Raw genomic sequence first — 20,276 nt, forward strand, 5'->3', positions numbered from 1 at the left:
CTTCCTGCAGAAGGGAGGAAAACTGGCCAAATTGGTTTGAATAAAAACTGCCTGTTTTAGAAAATGTAACTCAGTTATGTTATGGCGCAGCAGTAGCTTCCCTTACCTCTGGGCAAGAAGCTTGGGGCACAACAGCCACTTCAAGACCTGATGGCCATGGAAGATAGATGAATAACATGGTCATATGGGGAGATGGAGTCACTGGACAAGTAATCCCGAGCCTCAACACAATGATCTGGACCCAGGTTCAAATCCTGCCATGGCAGATGGTGAAATTTGAACACAATAAAAGTCTAATGATGACCATGAAACTATTGTCGATTGTCATTAAAAATCCATCTGGTTCACTAATGCTTCAGGGAAGGAAATCTGCAACTCATACCGAGTCTGGCCTACATCTGACTCCAGACCCACAGCAATGTGGTTGACTCTGAATTGGGGGTTAGGGATGGGCAATAAATGCTGGCCCTGCCAGCACCGTCCACATCCCGTGAATGATTATCAGCCGATAAATCCTTCCAAATCCCCTGGCGGCAGGGTTTACCGAAGGAGCCTTGGCGAGTTGCTGCAGTGAATCTTGTAAATGTTACACGCAGCTGCCACTGTGCGTCGATGGCGGAGGGAGTAAATGTTGAGGGTGGTAGCTGGGGTGCCAATCAAAAAGGCTGCTTTGATGGTGTTGAGCCTGTTGGAGCTGCACCCATAGTGTTGTTGGAGCTGCACCCATACAGGCAAGTGGAGAGTATTCCGTCTCAATCCTGTGCCTTGTAGATGATGGACAGGTTTTGGCAAGTCATTCGCTGCAGAGTTTCCAGCCTCTGACCTGCTCTTGTAACCATAGTATTTACATGGTAGGTCCAGTTCAGTTGCTAGTCAATGGTAACCCCACAGGATGTTGATAGTAGAGGGATAAAGGGAGATGGTTCGGTACTCTTGATGGAAACAGTCATTGCCTGGCACTTATATTTCACAAGCAATGGGCAGCACGGTGGCGTGGTGGGTTAGCCCTGCAGCCTCACGGCGCCGAGGTCCCAGGTTCGATCCCAGCTCTGGGTCACTGACCGTGTGGAGTTTGCACATTCTCCCTGTGTTTGCATTGGTTTTGCCCCCACAGCCCAAAAGATGTGTAGGCTAGGTGGATTGGCCACGCTAAATTGCCCCTCATTTGGAAAAATGAATTGGGTACTCTAAAAATTTTTTTTTTAATTTCACAAGTGATACATACTACTTATCAACCCATGCCCGAATGTTGTGCAGCTCTTGATCTACATGGAACCTATCTACTTCAGTATCGGAGAAGTCACAAATGCTGATCATTCTGCTATCATCAGCAAAAATCTCCACTTCTGACCCTATGATGACCTGGGAACGAGATGATTGATTCAAACACCTCAACCATCTTCCTTTGTGCTCCCGTCAACCCTCGGAATTCTGAATTGGAAAATTGCTCATGTTACTCTGTTTTTCAAGAAGGACGAAACAGGAAAAAAAGGGAATTGCAGACCAGCTAGCCTAACATCTGTGGTGGGGAAATTGTTGAGTCAATTATCAAGGATAGGGTAACAGAACACCTTGAAATTTTTCAGTTAATCAAGGAAAGTCAGCTTGGATTCATGCCTGACAAGCCTTACTGAATATTTGGAAGAGGTGACTAAGGTAGTGACCGGGGGAATGTCTGTGGATGTTGTTTACATGGACTTCCAGAGGCTTTTAAAATATATATATTTATTTAAGTTTTCATTTCATAAAACACAAAATAATCCTGGCTCGGAGCCGGGACCCACCCAAGACAGCCACCAACCCTGCCCTAGGATAAGATACTGACAAGTCCTTAGCTCCAATCAGATCCCTCCGCTATTCCCCCCCCCCCCCCCCCCCCCCCCCCCACCAAAACCATCTCCCCTCACCAAACAAATAAGGTAGGCTCACTAATCTTGCTCAAGCAGGTCCAACATGCTACAGCCACGCCCTTCAACTCGCTCCCATTAACTGCAACTTTACAGCAATAGAACCCCACCACCACCCCACACAGCTGAATGCTCAAAGACCAAAGAAAAACACCTCACAGCCCATACCGGCTACAGATGAGCAACCAAACCGCACATCATAACAATACTTAAAACTCCCCCAGGGGACCATATATTCCACATTCCACTGCCCTGACCACTATCTCCCCCCCCCCCCCCCCCCCCAAACAACCATAGCCCCCCCCAATCCCAAACATACAACAGATAGAAACTGCAATACCTCTCAAATCAATCCCTCCCAACCGTCCCCATTAAGGTCTTAATCGAATCCATTTAATCAAGTCCAAGGTCATGCTCTTTGACAAAAGCGTCCAACTCCTCCAATATATTGAAAAAATCTTTCGACCAAAACGTCACTCAGCCTCAGAGAGTACACCACTCCTGAATAGTGTTAACTTCACCTGATGAAAAGCCGAACACCACTCCGACATCTTGGTATATCCTCATGATGCTTCCTTCCTACCTTGTGTCCCGATTTGGCTCATTGAAGAACCCGCTCCTTCTCCTGAAAACTGTGGAATCCAATAATCACCAACGGCGGCTCATTCAACCGAGGCTTCTGCCGGAGTAGTCATTGGGTTCGATCTCACTTTGGACGGGACAATCGCCAGTCCCGCGCCAAAAGCTTGGCGAACACCCGAGAACAGTACTTAGTCGGCATTGGACCCTCCACCCCCACGATTCTGAGGTTCTGTCTCTTTGCCCTGTTCTCCAAGTCATCCATCTTTTTCCTCAGTCTTGCTCGTCTTCTCCACTAGCAACATGTCAACTTCTAACGAGGTGATTCAATCCCCATGCCGCGATACGGCCACCTCTTCAGAGCCTTGCCGTGCTCCTTCACCGCCTCAAGGTTTTTTCCAACTTCCCTCCCAGATCGGGCCAAGTACCTCCTCAATTGGCCGCTTAAGGGTTTCCATCATCACCCTGCCCCTCAAAATGCTTCACAAACTGTTTTTCAAACTCCTGCGCCATCACCCCAGGCAGGCTTTCCAGCATGATTTGAGCAACACCACTCAAGGCTGGGTACGTTCCCTTCCCTCCTGCTGAGCTTCGTGTGCTTTCTGGCTTTGTCAAAGGATTACCCCCGTAATCTTCCTCATAGATTTCGACATATTTTTGCCGACAAATTCCTTACCTCATACGCTGGGCCGGTTGGTTAACCAAAATCCCCAGGAACTGGGTTAAAAAGTTCAAAAGACAAAGACCATAGTTATATTATGTGCAAACTTCTCCCACCAAACTTTCCAGAAGGCAATTAATTAAGTCCCACATAAGAGACTGTTAACTAAGGTAGAAACCCACGGAACAGAGGACAAATTACATACATGGCTGGGAAATTAGTTGAGTGGCAGGCGACAAAAAGTAGGGATAATGAGTAGATACTCAAATTGGCAGAATAATGGGGTCCAACAGGGATCGATTTTAGGGCCTCAGTTATTAACAAACGACTTGGATAATGGCATGAAGTCATATGTCTAAATTTGCTGATGGCACAGAGTTGGGTAGCATCGCAGACAGTGCAGATTAAACCATAAAATTAAAGGGATTATGGATAGATTAGGTGAATGGGCGAAATTGTAGCAGATAGGTTTCAATTAAAGCAAGAGTGAGATTATCCATTTTGGACCAAATAAGAATAACTCGGGCTATTTTCTAGATGGTTCAGCGGATGTCCAAAGAGATCTGGGGGTTCAGGTTCATAGATCTTTAAAATGCCACAAACAAGAGCAGAAAGTAATCAAGAAGGCTAATGGAATGCTGATCTTTATATCCAGAGGACTGGAGTATAAGGATTCAGAAGTTGTGTTTCACAACGGCCTGGTTAGACCGCACAATGTCCTACAGGACAGCGCTGTCAGTTGTGGTGCTACTGAGCCACTCTTGATGGCAGACACTGAAGTCCCCCACCCAGGAGTACAGTGTGTGTGCCCTTGCCACCCTCAGTGCTTCTTCCTCGTGCTGTTCATCATGGAGGAGTACGGATTCATCAGCTGAGAGGGGGCGGTAGATAGTAATCAGCAGGCGGTTTATTTGCCTATATTTGACCATGAGACTTACATAGGGTCTGGATGCAATATTGAGGACAGAGGGCAACTCCTCATGACTGCATACCACCGTGTCTCAATCTCTGGTGAATCTATCCTGCGGTGGGTCAGGACATACCCAGCAATGGTGATGTCTGGAATAATGTTTGTAAAGTATGATTGCATGAATATGACTATGCTGCTTGACTAGTCTATGGGACATTTTTTTCTTAATTCTTTTGTAGTATAGACACATCACTGATAAGGCCAGCATTTGTTGCTCACCTCCAATTGCCTTTGCCCTTTAAGATATTTAAGTGTCAACCACATTGCTCTGGACTCACATGTAGGCCAGAACGGGTAACGGTAACAGATTTCCTTCCCTCAAGGACAGTGGTCCCGGACACCACTACTGATACAAGCTTTCAATTATTTTTATTATGAATCTGAATTCCACCAGCTGCCATGGTAGGATTTGAACCTGTGTCAACAGATCATTAGCCTGAGCCTCTGGATTATTAGTCCAGTGACATTAACAGTACACCACTACCTCCCAACTGTGAACAACTCTGAACTAGGAAGCTGGGTTGAAATGATGGAATTTTGCAAGCTGGGAAATAAGTCAAATTCTAGACAAAACAATTAAACTGAAAAAAACGAGCAAATTTAGGCAGGAAAATTAATTCAGGAGGGAAGGAATTGGTTCACTTCAAATCAGTTCAGATTTGATTATCTACTATTTAAAGCAGGCTTGCCTGATTTTGATTGTGACATAATTGCTGAACCGATCCACAGCAAACATAGCTTTCACTCCGCAAACATTTGAACCCTTCTCTACTAAACTAGTTTAATAATAATAATAATAATAATCTTTATTGGGTTCAAATCCCACCACAGCAGTTTAGTTTAATAAGTCTGGAATATAAAGCTACTTTCAGTAACGGTGACCATGACAACTATCACCGATTGTTGTGAATATCCATTAATGTCCATTAGGGAAGGAAGTCTGCCATCTTTATCCAGTCTGGCCTATATATTAATTATCCTCCTCCCCGAGAAAATAAATCCATTGCGTCAACACTTTCATGCCATTTTCAGTAATTTATAAATCCTGCTAAATCCGTTCTTCAATACTGCAATAATGCGTGCTTCTGAAAACCATAGCTGAAAATTTAAAAACACATGTTACAGTTATTACAAGAATACCTATATTCAAGGGTCTTGTTTGATTATTCACATTCTAACATCACTATAATAGACCTTCTAGAAATGTAACAATAGGGAGAATGTGTTGTACAAAAATACCTTAACAGTTTTTAATGTTAAGGTATTTATTCGATACTCAAATAATTAACAAGGGTATAATTTTAATTCCAAAAACACTCGTTATCCACCCACATTTCCTTTCAGAGCTTGGATTTTCCATTCAAATCGACTTAAATGTGAACACAGTCTCGGCCATTTGATGTAAAAGTCCTATGCATCTCCTTTTATTATATGAAGACTTAAGTTTTTACTTATGGAGATCTCCACAGAACATTGCTGGCTACATTATTTTCCATATTCTATCGCTGAAAGGATTTCAATAAAATAATCATGCGAGAGAAATGTGTCTCGATTGTCAAGGTCACTTACACCTGTAATTCAATTTGGGAGATATGCCTACTGGGGCTACAGTGTCATTTTTTTAAAAATATTTTTATTCTCCTCCTTTTTCACATTTTCTCCCAAATTTACACCCGCCAACAATAAACAATAATAAGTAACAAATATGTCAATCCCCATATCAATAACAACAATCCCACCCTCCCACCAAACCCCAAACGTTAGCCCACATGTTCACACAAACAAATGACAAAAAGGAATTAGGAATCACCCAGTCGCCATGAACACACACAGCCCCCGTCCCCCCAACCCTCCCACCCACACGCCCCAACTAATGTTCGATGTTATCCAGTTCTTGAAAGTGTATAATGAATAATGCCCATAAATTGTAGAACCCCACCATCCTTCCCCTCAGTTCAAACTTAACCTTCTCAAGAGTCAAGAATTCCAACAGGTCCCCCCACCACACCAGGGCACAGGGTGGAGAGGTTGCTCTCCAACCTATCAGGATCGACCTTCGGGCGATCAACAAGGCAAAGGCTACAACATCTGCCTCCACACCAGTTTCCAACCCTGGCTGGTCCGACACCCTGAATATGGCCTCCCGGGCGCCCGGGTCCAGTTCCACGTGCACCACTTCAGAAATTACCCTAAAAACCTCCTTCCAGTAATCCTCTAGCTTTGGACAGGACTAAACATATGAACGTGATTAGCGCCCCGCCCCCACCCCCCAACATTCACACACATCTTCTACTCCTTCAAAGAATCGACTCATCCTCGCCCTCGCGAGGTGTGCTCTGTATAAAACCTTCAGCTGTATCAGCCCCAACCTCGCGCACGAGGTGGAGGCAGTCACTCTCCGGAGCACCTCACACCAGAACCCCTCCTCCATATCCTCTCTCAACTCTTCTTCCCACTTTGCTTTGATCCCTTCCAGTGGTGCCTTCTCCCCTTCCAAAATAGCTCCATAAACCATTGACACTACCCCCTTCTCCAGTCCCCCAGTCGTCAGCATCGGCTCCACTGGGAAGCTCTGTATCTCCTTTCTGGCAAAATCTCGAACCCGCATGTATCTAAACATTTCTCCTGCTCCAGCCCATACTTCGCTTCCAGCTCCTTCAATCCTGCAAACCAACCCCTAAGAAACACATTTTTTAGTGGGCTCCAGTGTCATTATAATGCAATTTCTGAACAATTCAAATTCTTGATGGCCAAGACAATGAGTACGATTTAATGGCATTGTGGTGTTGATCTCACCGCTGCAGGCGCAGAGAAACGCCTGCTAAACACGTCGAAAACAGGTCTTTGTTTTTGTCCCGTTAAATCGCATCCAATAATTCTTAATTGTCAAAAATAGAGAACACAAGAGTCACAGCAGCAACCATCAACAGAACACAGTGAAGCACAACATTGAATCCCTATCTTTATCCTTAAATCAATGCTCATGCACACGTGCTTTCCAGAAAGAACCACTTAGAAAATTTGGAATTATGTGCATGGAAGCTATGGTCAACTGCAGAATTCCTACCACTTCCCTGTAGGCTTACATTAACACTGCAATGAAGTTATTGTGAAAAGCCCCTAGTCGCTTGTTCGGGTAAACAGGGAGAGTTCAGAATTCTCAACTACATTGACAAAGTTAATTGATGAGGGAAGGGCTGTAGATGTCATATACATGGACTTTAGTAAGGCGTTTGATAAGGTTTCCCATGGCAGGTTGATGGCAAAAGTGAAGTCGTATGGGGTTCAGGGTGTACTAGCTAGATGGATAAAGAACTGGCTGGGCAACAGGAGACAGAGAGTAGTGGTGAAAGGGAGTGTCTCACAATGGAGAAGGGTGACTAGTGGTGTTCCACAGGGATCTGTGCTCGGACCACTGTTGTTTGTGATCTACATAAATTACCTGGAGGAAGGTATAGGTGATTGATTAGCAAGTTTGCAGATGATACGAAGATTGGTGGAGTTGCAGATAGTGAGGAGGACTGTCAGAGAATACAACAAAATATAGATAGATTGGAGAGTTGGGCAGAGAAATGGCAGATGGAGTTCAATCCAGGCAAATGCGAGGTGATGCATTTTGGAAGATCAAATTCAAGAGCGGACTATATGGTCAATGGAAGGGTCCTGGGGAAAATTGATGTACAGAGAGATCTGGGAGTTCAGTTCCATTGTACCCTGAAGGTGGCAACGCAGGTTAATAGAGTGGTCAAGAAGGCATACAGCATGCTTGCCTTCATCGGACGGGGTATTGAGTACAAGAGTAGGCAGGTCATGTTACAGTGTATAGGACTTTGGTTAGGCCACATTTGGAATACTGCGTGCAGTTCTGGTCGCCACATTGCCAGAAGGATGTGGATGCTTTGGAGAGGGTGCAGAGGAGGTTCACCAGGATGTTGCCTGGTTCAATTGCTATAACATTTTCTACATGTAAATTCCCAGGTCTACCAGTCTGTAGTCTCAACAATGTTATTTCCATTAATATCTCACTCTCGATAGCAAATTGATAGCAAATAGTGAGGCAATTAGAGAATGCTGCTCCAACATGCTCTTCAGTGACACAGCATTTTCGTACAACTAAGTCAGCAAATTAGAATAATTTAGACACTTGAATACGAAGTGGCTGCAACTGAGCTGACTGAATCAAAAAATAATTATATTTTAAGTCTGGGTCATTTAGTCTCATTGAGGCTTCAGTTGCATATTCTGACTAAAATCAACTATAAAGTACCCATGTATCATCTCTTACAGTAGCATTGAATAACATTGAATTTGGGCAGCGCGGTAGCACAAGTGGATAGCACTATGGCTTCACAGCGCCAGGCTCAATTCCCCACTGGGTCACTGTCTGTGCGGAGTCTGCACGTTCTCCCCGTGTCTGCGTGGGTTTCCTCCGGGTGCTCCGGTTTCCTCCCACAGTCCAAAGATGTGCAGGTTAGGTGGATTGGCCATGATAAATTGCTCTTAGTAACCAAAATGGTTAGGAGGGGTCACTGGGTTACGGAGACAGGGTGGAAGTGAAGGCTTAAGTGGGTCGATGCAGACTCAATAGGCCAAATGCCTCCTTCTGCACTGTATGTTGTATATGTTCTATGTATGTTTATTCAGCCAGACAATATTCAGGAGACTATAAATCTATTCTAGTTTCTCCACACAGATTTTGATCCTAGTGTGGAAGCCCAGCTTAAGGTTTGGCAATAAGCCCCCAGGTCACTGCCCATGTGGAGTTTGCACATTCTCCCAGTGCCAGCGTGGGTCTCACCCCCACAACCCAAAATACGGGCAGTGTAGGTGGAACTGCCACGCTATATTGCTCCTTAATTGAGAAAAAAATGAATTGGGTACTTCAAATTTATCTTTTTTAAAACATTTTTTTTTTTTTTTTTAAAAAGGTTCGACAATAAGTTGTTCGCTGCAATATTTTAGAAAACTTCTAAAAATCAAGGGATTCATAAAAAAGCCATGAGACAATACTTTACTCTCAAAAATGTCATCTTAAATGTAAGTTCCCAGTGCCTTTGCTATGAATTAAAGTTTTAAAAATATATTTCAGTCTAAGTCTTGGAGCAGCAACATGAAGTTCACCCTCGCCTCAATTCACCTGCCAACAGTGCAGTCGATGTTAAATTAACCTGTGTCGCTTGATATTTCATGTACATGCAAAATACCTGTACACTGACATCAGCAGAAAATGTCAGCCCGAAGCCTCAACTGGGAATCACTGAGGAGATAGTATGCAGCGCCACGTGATATCACTGTCAATAACAGGCTAATGCTGCTGTCCCACAAATGTCAATGACAGTCTAGTACACAGTAGACTTCTGGTCTGCCAATCCCAAATAGGAAATAAAGCATATATCACTTTACTTAATTAAGTATGAAGTATTTAAAGGCAATGTATTCTTGTAAAAATTAGGCTGTAAATCTAAATCTACCATTAGGTTATAGTTGCTTCGAATGAAAGTGAACATAGAGGCAATCCCAGGGATTTGCATCCGAGACACTTCTCAGTGAAGTTCAGCATCAAATTCTGCAGATATTAAAAGGGGTGAGGTAGAAAGTGGTGGTGGGGGGGGGGGGGGGGGGGGGGGGGGAAGAGGAGGAGAAAGAGAAAAAGAGCACCCATTGATTTAACTCAGTTTCATTTACCTTGCAATGCAGTTGTGACAGGCAATTTATAAAACAAGACAAACAAATACAGATTCAAATATACAAGCACAATGCGACTCATTGTGATTTTACTGCAACAATAAAGATCAAGCACAGCAGTCAGAAAACAAGTAAATGGATCCCTTAGCCTAAAATGCAGACTCACCCACAGTAATCAAGACTGATGCACTCACTGCCAGGAGAAAGTTTCAAAAGGCTATTGCAATCCAACAATCCAGCTTGTACACTCATGTTCAGTTTCGGTTCTGCCAGGGCCATTCAGCTCCCGACTTCATTGCAGCCTTGCTTCAAACATGGAAGAAACAAAAGCTGAATTCCAGTGGGTGTCATATTTTGACCCCAAACTGCACTGGTGAGGTTGGGAATGGCATTAAACAAGAAATTAGTGATGCATGTAATAAGGGAATATCGGTGATCATGGGTGATTTTAACCTTCACATAGATTGGGCAAATCAAATTAGCCACAATGCCGTAGAGGAGGAATTCCTGGAGTGTATACGGGGATGGTTTTCTTGACCAATATGTGGAGGAACCAACTAGAGAGCAGGCCATCTTAGACTGGGTACTGTGTAATGAGAAGGGAATAATTGCCAATCTGGCTGCACGAGACCCCTTGGGGATGAGTGACCATAACATGATGGAATTTCAAGATGGAGAGTGAAGTAGTTGATTTGGAGACTAGGGTGCTGAATCTTAATAAAGGGAACTATGAGGATATGAGGCATGAGTTGGCCTTGATAGAATGGGCAGAGTTACTTAAAGGGATGACAGTGGATAGACAATGGCAAACATTCAAGGAACGCATGGAGGAACTATAGCAACTGTTCATTCTTGTCTGGCACAAAAGCAAAGGGGGTAAGAAGGCCAATCCATGGCTTACAAAAGGAAATTAGAAATAGTATCTGATCCAAGGAAGAAGCATACAGATTGGCCAAGAAAAATTATAGTTCTGAGGATTGGGAGCAGTTTAGAATTCAGCAAAGAAGGACAAGGAATTGATTAAGGGGAAAGAACAGTACAAAAGGAAGCTTGCAGGGAACATAAAGACTGACAGTAAGGGTTTCTACAGCTATGTGAAGAGAAAGAGATTGGTAAAGAGAAAAGTAGGCCCACTGTAGACAGAAACAGGAGAATGCAGAATAAGGGACAAAGAAATGGCTGAGCAATTAAATACATACTTTGGTTCTGTCTTCACAAATGAGGACAAATCAAATCCCAGAAACGTTGGAGAATGAAAGGTTTAGTGAGAGGGAAGAACTGAGGGAGATCAACATTAGCATAGAAATGGTGCTGGGAAAATTGATGGGATTGAAGGCGGATAAATCCCCAGGGCCTGAGAATCTGCATCCCAGAGTGCTTAAGGAGGTGGCTCTGGAAATAGCGGATGCATTTGGTGGTCATCTTCCGGGATTCTATAGACTCTGGAACTGTCCCTGCAGATTGGAGGGTAGCTCACGTCACTCCGATATTCAAAAATGGAGGTAGAAAGAAAGCAGGGAATTATCGACCAGTAAGCCTAACATCGGTAGTGGGGAAAATGCTTGAATCCATTATCAAGGACTTTATAGCAGAACATTTACCTCAACTGTTTTGCCAAATCTGGCAAATAGCAGCTAAACAAAATAAACTTCTTCACGTAGCATCCCATATCACTTAATTCCCCAAGGAACAGAGCAAACAGACTGCTGCCCTTCCAAAGGACTGTGACCCGGGGCCGGGATCGAACCCGGGTCCTTGGTGCCGTGAGGCAGCAGTGCTAACCACTGCGCCATGTGGTGAATTGGCCACATTAACTTGTCCTTAATTGGACAAAAAAAAATTGGGTACTCTAAATTTATGAAAAAAATACACATACCCACCGCTGCAACTTTTAACAAACACAACTCTGCACGACTCTGAAAGTCAACAGCATCAATTTGCCACATGACACCACATGTGCTGATTCACCACACATGGACTACACCAAACTAAAGAGCCACCTACTTACACAAGTGGCAATTCCCAATAATAAATGCGAGCAGATTATTCAACAGTAAAGTATGTTGAATTACTTTATCTGATTTGAAGTCCAGACATTTGTCAGTGGAGGTTGCTGGATTAATCTGGTACCGGAGTGACACTAACTTTCCTCCCTCTCTAACTCAGGAGGGGTCAATGAGAGTGTCCATACAACTTACCCAGCTCAGACCAGCTAACTAGCAGAGCTTGCTTATCAAATTTAGGGTCTTTATGATCTCACCAGCTGAATACCACACCATATTATGCATTAACTTACTCAGCCATCACTATTGCTTTAAACAATTTGATTCTTTAATAAAAGCAGCGGTGTTTTTAAAGATTGCACTGAAAAACTAACATCCCCACCTTATCTTCACCTGTAAAAGCTAGGATGCTTTCTTTAGCCTGAACAGTCCTACTTTAGTAACCTTTCAGCGCACCTCTTGTGCATGTTATCTGATAGCCTATTTCATATTATCATTTAAGCTCATAATTTTTTTCCCTAACTTCACATTTAATCTTACTGCACCTTTTTCCAATGTTCATCACATTGAACTCAACTCAACTATGCGGAGGTCATTAAATACCAATTATTCTCACATTAGTTATTTTTCCCATCTCACTTGCCAGAATTAAATCAAGCAGTCCCTTTTTTCTCTTTAAGAAACCAGAAACATTGGGGGACTGGAGAACCCAGCCCAATGCCACATGTTTCTCGGCAGCGCGCTGTTCATTCTCTTCCCACTGCTTATCAATGGGATTTCCCACTGAAGCCACCAGGAAACGCGGGTGGGGATGTGCTGCCACCAGGAATCCAACGGCCAGAGAATTCTGGCCATTGATCTAAGATGCAGGTTATTAGATACAGGATGGAACACACAAGAATGCCAACTGAAGTAACAGCTGCTAAATGTGCAGTGGACGACGGAATGAGTATAGAATCAGATAACAGTTACAGCAAAGGAGACCATTCAGCCCATTAATTCCTCGCTGCAACAGCCGTTTTGCTCGTTACTCTGTCCTGCCTTTAACCCCTGACCTGCCAATTGATTCTGAATTTGCCTTCACCGCACTTTCAGGCAGTGCATTCCAATTAGTCACTGCATTAAAAAAAGCATTTTTGTCACATCGCCTTTGGTTCTTGTTCTAACCACCTTAGTTTGTCATAGCCTTATGCAGTGCTAATATGTCAAAGCAGAGACACAAGACTAGAGGAGATCACCAAAGTAGCAAGTAGTTTCAGATATTCAGATCCATATCCTGCGCACTAATAGAGAAGCTTGGTCTATAGCTACCATATTGAGCCGAGATTCAAACTAGGTTCATTGACTTTCCTGTTCTACAATATGTGGGCCTAACTGCTCAGCTAAAAAGCATGCAGTGTAGGCCTGAGCTGTACAAGCCAATATTGTGGTAGTCTCAATCTCCTTTTTTTTTGTCAATTACTGGGTCTGGCTGTGACGGTGTATTCTATCACAAAGTAAAAATCATCAGGAAGGCAGGATAGAAAGTTGGAAAAGTTGGTATAGATTTTTTTTGATAAATTCAGAGTACCCAATTATGTTTTCCAATTAAGGGGCAATTTAACATGGCCAATCCACCTACCCTATACATCTTTGTTATGGAGGTGAACCCCACGCAGACAGGGGGAGAATGTACAAACTCCACATTCCAAAGACAGTGACCCACGGACGGGATTCGAACCTGGGCCCCCAGCGCCGTAGGCTGCAGTGCTAACCACTGTGCCACGTGCCGCCCTTTGGTATAGATTTGAAGTTGGTATGGATTTGCAGGTAATATATGACCTGACCAGAGGGTCATGAACATCTCCCCTCGATTGCAACTCCATAAGGCCATAAGACATAGGAGCAGAATCAGGCCACTTGGCCCATCGAGTCTGCTCCGCCATTCAATCATGACTGATATTTTTCTCATCCCCATTCTCCTGCCTTCTCCCCATAACCCCTGATCCCCTTATTAATCAAGAACCTATCTATCTCTGTCTTAAAGACACTCAGTGAATTGGCCCCCACAGCCTTCTGCGGCAAAGAGTTCCACAGATTCACCACCCTCTAGCTGAAGAAATTCCTCCTCATCTCTGTTTTAAAGGATCGGCCTTTAGTCTGAGGTTGTGTCCTCTGGTTCTAGTTTTTCCTGCAACTTGAAACATTCTTTCCACGTCCACTCTATCCAGGCCTCGCAGTATTTTGTACGTTTCAATAAGATCCCCTCTCATCCTTCTAAACTCCAACGAGTACAGACCCAGAGTCCTCAAACGTTCCTCATACGACAAGTTCTTCATTCCAGGTATCATTCTTGCGAACCTCCTCTGGACCCTTTCATAGGCCAGCAGATCCTTCCTTAGATATGGGGCCCAAAACTGCTCACAATACTCCAAATGGGGTCTGACCAGAGACTTATACAGCCTCAGAAGTACATCCCTGGTCTTGTATTCTAGCCCTCTTGACATGAATGCTAACATTGCATTTGCCTTCTTAACTGCCGACTGAACCTGCACAATAACCTTACGTTTATCGTGAACAAGGACTCCCAAGTCCCTTTGTGCTTCTGATTTCCTAAGCATTTCCCCATTTAGAAAATAGTCTATGCCTAAATTCCTCCTTCTAAAGTGCATAACCTCACACTTTTCCACATTGTATTTCATTTGCCACTTCAATTCCCACTCTCCTAGCTTGTTCAAGTCCCTCTGCATTCCCCTTGCTTCCTCAATACTACCTGTCCCTCTACAGATCTTTGTATCATCTGCAAACTTAGCAACAGTGCCTTCAGTACCTTTGTCCAGATCATTAATGTATATTGTAAAAAGTTGTGGTCCCAGCACAGACCCCTGAGGCACACCACTATTCACCGGCTGCCATCCTGAAAAAGACCCCTTTATCCCCACTCTTTGCCTTCTGCCAGTCAGCCAATCCTCTATCCGTGCCAGGATCGTACTCTTAACACCATGGGCTTTTAACTTATTCAACAGTCTCCTATGCGGCACTTTGTCAAAGGCCTTCTGGAAATTTAAATAAATCACGTCCATTGATTCTCCTTTGTCTAACTTGCTTGTTACCTCCTCAAAGAACTCTAACAGATTTGTCAGACACAACCTCCCTTTGACAAAGCCGTGCTGATCATTCCTATTTTACCATGCACGTCCAAGCGCTTCGCGATCTCATCTTTAACAACACTCTAAAATCTTACCAATGAGTAAGTCAGGCTAACCAGCCTATAATTTGCCGTCTTCTGCCTCTCTCCCTTCTTAAACAGTGATGATACATTAGCCACCGTCCAGTCCTCTGGGGCCCTTCCTGCCTCCAGTGATTCCTGAAAGATCATCACTAATGCCTCCACAATCTCCTCAGCTAACTCTTTTAGAATCTTTGGGTGTAGTCCATCCGGTCCAGGTGACTTATCCACCTTCAGACCTTTCAGTTTCCCCAGAACCTTCTCCTTAGTAATGGTCACTGCACTCACCTCTGCCCCCTGGTTCTCCTGGAGCTCTGGCATCCCACTGGTGTCTTCCACCGTGAAGACTGATGCAAAGTAACTATTCAGTTTGTCTACCATTTCTTGGTTTCCTATTATTACTTCTCAAGCCACATTTTCTAGTGGTCCAATGTCTATTTTTGCTTCTCTCTTACCTTTTATATATTGAAAAAATCTCTTGCTATCTTCCTTTATTTTACTAGCTAGCTTGCACTCTTACTTCATCTTCTCTCCCTTACTGCTTTTTTAGTTGTCCTCTGCTCACTTTTAAAGGCTTCCCAATCCACTGGTTTCCCACTAATCCTCGCCACTTTGTATGCTTTTTCCTTAGCCTTTATGCTGTCCTTGACATCCCTCGTCAGCCATGGATGCCTTGTCCTCCCCTTAGCATGTTTCCTCCTCCTTGGGGTGAATTTCTGTTGTGCCTCCCTAATAACCCCCAAAAACTCCTGCCATTGCTGTTCCGCTGTCTTCCCAGCTAGGCTCCTTCTCCAATCAACTCTTGCCAGCTCCTCCCTCATGTCTTTGTAGTTACCCTTATTTAATTGTAATACCGTTACATCTGATTGCAGCTTCTCCGTCTCAAACTGCAGGGTAAACTATGTCATATTGTGCTCACTGCTCCCCAAGGGTTCCTTCACCTTGAGTTCCCTAATCAAGTCTGCCTCATTATACATCACCAAATCCAGAATTGCCTGATCCCTAGTAGGCTCTGTCACAAGCTGCTCCAAACAAACCATCTCTTAGACATTCCACAAATTCCATTTCTTGGGATCCACTACCAACCTGATTTGCCCAGTCCACCTGCATATTGAAATCCCCCATGATTATTGTAATATTGCCTTTTCTATCTCCCGATTTATTTTCTGCCACACATCCTGACGACTGCTAGGGGGCCTCCCATCAGTGTCTTTTTACCTTTGTGATTCCTCAACTCTACGTACAGAGATTCTATGCCTTCTGATCATATATCGTTCAATGCTATCGATTTAACTTCATTCATTACTAACAATTCCTTACTAACAAAAAAAAACAAAAAAAAATTAAATTAAAAATTAAAATTAAAAAATAATAAAAAATAAAAAACGAGAAGACACAATTACTAAATAAGAGTCATGTACATAAGCTAGCTGGGGAAAAAAGGGGGCAGTACGGTAGCATGGTGGTTAGCATCAATGCTTCACAGCTCCAGGGTCCCAGGTTCGATTCCCGGCTGGGTCACTCTCTGTGCGGAGTCTGCACGTCCTCCCAGTGTGTGCGTGGGTTTCCTCCGGGTGCTCCGGTTTCCTCCCACAGTCCAAAGATGTGCGGGTTAGATGGATTGGCCAGGCTAAATTGCCCTTAGTGTCCCAAAAAATAAGGTTAATGGGGGTTGTTGGGTTACTGATATAGGGTGGATACGGGATACGTGGGCTTGAGTAGGGTGATCATTGCTCGGCACAACATCGAGGGCCGAAGGGCCTGTTCTGTGCTGTACTGTTCTAAAAAAAATGCAACCCAACCCCCTTTGCCCATCTGCCTGTCCTTTCAATAGCACATGTATCTCCTCACATCACCAATCTCAGCACTCCTCCTGTTAACCGGTATCCCTGAAGCTAGACATAGTCAAAGTTAGACCATTTTCTAACTGAGGGAATTGATGCTGTTGGATGCAGTTTAAAACCAAACCATTCCTCTGAATACGTACACAAACTGAGACTAGGCTGAATGAGGAATTTGTTTACATCAATGCACGCACACTATTTGCAACGTCAGATTAAAGTTAGTCTCAACACTGCTCTTTCCAAAGAGCAGTCATAATGGCGCAGTGCAACAAGCGGCTCAAACAAATCAGATTCTGGCAACTTTTTGCTATTGCCCACCCAAATAACTGCCATGTTGTTTCTTTTAATCTGCACCATCATTACTCCATACATATTTTAGGAAGGCAACCAATATATTTTTATTCAAATTGGAGCATTTAGACAGCAATATTAAACTTTCAGTCCTGTAAAGTTTATAAAGTGGTCATGAAAAATTAAGCAACAATTATTCTTTTAGCTTTCAGCTTGAACAAGTTACGGGGAAATAACCTTTTTTTTTCTTTTTATTTTAAATTTAGAGTACCCAATTCATTTTTTCCCAATTATGAGGCACTTTAGCGTTTCAATCCACCTACCTTGCACATCTTTGGGTTGTGGGAGCGGAACCCACACAAACACGGGGAGAATGTGCGAACTCCACAAGGATAGTGACCCAGAGCCGGGATCGAACCTGGGACCTCGGCGCCGTGAGACTGCAGTGCTACCACTGCGCCACTGTGCTGCCTACGGAGAAATAACCTTGAATCTGATGTACTAGGTTCTTTTTTTAAAAAATAAATTTAGAGTACCCAATTCATTTTTTTTTCCAATTAAGGGGCAATTTTTTTTTAAAATGTTTTAAGCATGGCCAATCCACCTAGCCTGCATATTTTTGGGTTGTGGGGGTGAAACCCACGCAAACACGGGGAGAATGTGCAAACTCCACACGGACAGTGACCCAGGGCCGGGATCGAACCTGGGCGCCATGAGGCACAGGGCTAACCCACTGCGCCACCGTGCTGCCTATGTACTAGGTTCTTGGCCTTGGCACAGGACTTTTCCCCAAAGGAATGTGTTCAGGCAGGGAAGAGCTTCAGGTACCTAGGGGTCCAGGTGGCTGGGAGGCCCTGCACAAGCTCAACCTCACAAGGTTGGTGGAGCAGATGGAGGAGGAGTTTAAGAGGTGGGATATGTTACCGCTGCCACTGGCGGGGAGGGTGCAGTCCGTTAAGATGACGGTGCTCCCGAGGTTTTTGTTCCTGTTCCAGTGCCTCACCATCCTTATCCCGAAGGCCTTTTTTAGGAGGGTCAACAGGAGTATCACGGGATTTGTGTGGGCGCATGGGACTCCGAGGGTGAGAAGTGTTTTCCTGGAACGGGCAGGGATAGGGGGGGGCTGGCGTTGCCCAACCTCTGTGGGTACTATTGTGCTGCCAACGCAGCGATGGTGCGTAAGTGGGTAATGGACGAGGAAGGGCCAGCATGGAAGAGGATGGAGGCGGCGTCATGTGTGGGCACGAGCCTGGAGGCGCTGGTAACGGCGCCGTTGCCGCTCCCTCCAACGGGGTATACCACGAGCCCGGTGATGGCGGCTACCCTCAAAATTTGGGGGCAATGGAGACTGCATTGGGGAGAAGTGGGGGGCTCGATGGAGGCCCCGATACGGGGGAACCATCGGTTTGTCCCAGGGAGCATTGATGGCGGATTTCTGGGCTGGCACAGGGCAGGGGTTAGGAGGTTGAGGGCGTTTGCCAGGCAGCAGGTGGAGGGGTTCCCCTTGCTTCCCCCACGAGGGGTGCGAGATTGGTTGCTCTCGGGCGTGTGGGTTGGAGGAGGGAGGATTTCGGACATATACCGGGTGATGCAGGAGGTAGACGAGGCCTCGGTGGAGGAACTGAAGGGTAAATGGGAAGAGGAGCTGGGTGAGGAGATTGAGGAGGGGACGTGGGCGGATGCCCTGGAGAGAGTGAATTCCTCCTCTTCCTGTGCGAGGCTTAGCCTCATACAGTTGAAGGTGCTGCATAGGGCCCACATGACTGGGACGAGGATGAGTACGTTTTTCGGGGGCGAGGACAGGTGCGCTAGGTGCTCAGGGAGCCCAGCGAACCACGCCCATATGTTTTGGGCGTGCCCAGCGCTGGGGGAGTTTTGGAAGGGGGTAGCAAGGACGGTGTCGAGGGTGGTGGGATCCAGGGTTAAGCCAGGCTGGGGACTCGCAATTTTTGGGGTTGCAGTGGAGCCGGGAGTGCAGGAGGCGAAAGAGGCCGGTGTTCTGGCCTTTACGTCCCTAGTAGCCCGGCGGGGGATCTTGCTCCAATGGAAGGATGCAAGGCCCCCAAGCGTGGAGGCCTGGATCAATGATATGGCGGGGTTCATTAAATTGGAGAAGGTGAAATTTGCCCTGAGGGGATCAATACAAGGGTTCTTTAGGCGGTGGCAGCCTTTCCTGGACTTCCTGGCGAAACAGTAGGGAAATAGGCCGGCAGCAGCAGCGGGGGGGAGAGAGAGTTTGGATCGGTGGGAGGGAGAACTGGGTACATGGGTTTGTGGGATGTGGCGGGTGTTATCTCTTTCCCTTTTGTTGTTGGGTGTTCTTTTGTTTTTTTCTTTTGTTTGTAGATGCTTTTGGAAGTTGGGTGGGTATTGTTCGTGGGGTGTTACCGTGGTTGTTTTGTTAATAGAGTTGAGATGTTTATATTTTGTAAAAATTTCAATAAAAATTATTTTTTTTAAAAACATTCATATATTTCATGTCGACAGCAGAGGCTCGAGGGCCTTGGCTAAATTTTCATTTCGCTGAGGTTATAATGTCAACTTGTAGAGGATCAACCAATTCAAAATAAACCTGGGATGCATTTGTCAGTGCTGCAACGGTCGATGCATTGACCCCACATTATCTGCCCTTTAATGTTTATATAGCGTTTATGGTTCCCTGTAAACAAAAGAGCATCTTAAGTACAAGACGGTAAAAAAAAGAGAAAAAGCACATGAAGTTAAACAAATCATTCTATTGGACTCTGGTCATGCATGTTTTTGCAAATTCTACTGAGACCAGCATTGTTAGAGGCACTTCAGATCCTGGTCATGAGAAGATCATGAACAATGGACTGTTCTAATGTGGTGCCTTTATGTAGAGTAAACTACAATGTGGCAACTCAAAGTACAAGAAAATAGAATAACCATTGTTATGTTGCAAGAGTTCCCAAACTGTTGAATGAAATGTTTCCAGCTATTCAATGAGCTACTTGTACATTGAAAAACTGGGCTGAATTTAACTTTCGGTATTTAAAGTTCATTTTCCAAGCAAATGCAAGACATTGTGATATAAAACCAATGCTATCAATCTCAACACCAAGGCTGCCACAAGATGACTCGGAGACAATCTAACGCTTTTAAAACTT

At 44.6% G+C, this 20,276-nt stretch overlaps 1 protein-coding gene across 8 annotated transcripts in view; it reads right to left on the minus strand.

Annotated features, from left to right (window-relative positions):
- LOC119975037 (kinase suppressor of Ras 1-like) overlaps nt 1-20,276 on the minus strand; it is a 202,755-nt gene that overhangs the window by 146,988 nt on the left and 35,491 nt on the right. The window lies entirely within an intron of this gene.

The sequence above is a fragment of the Scyliorhinus canicula genome, chromosome 12, assembly GCF_902713615.1.
Source record: "Scyliorhinus canicula chromosome 12, sScyCan1.1, whole genome shotgun sequence".
NCBI lineage: Eukaryota > Metazoa > Chordata > Chondrichthyes > Carcharhiniformes > Scyliorhinidae > Scyliorhinus > Scyliorhinus canicula.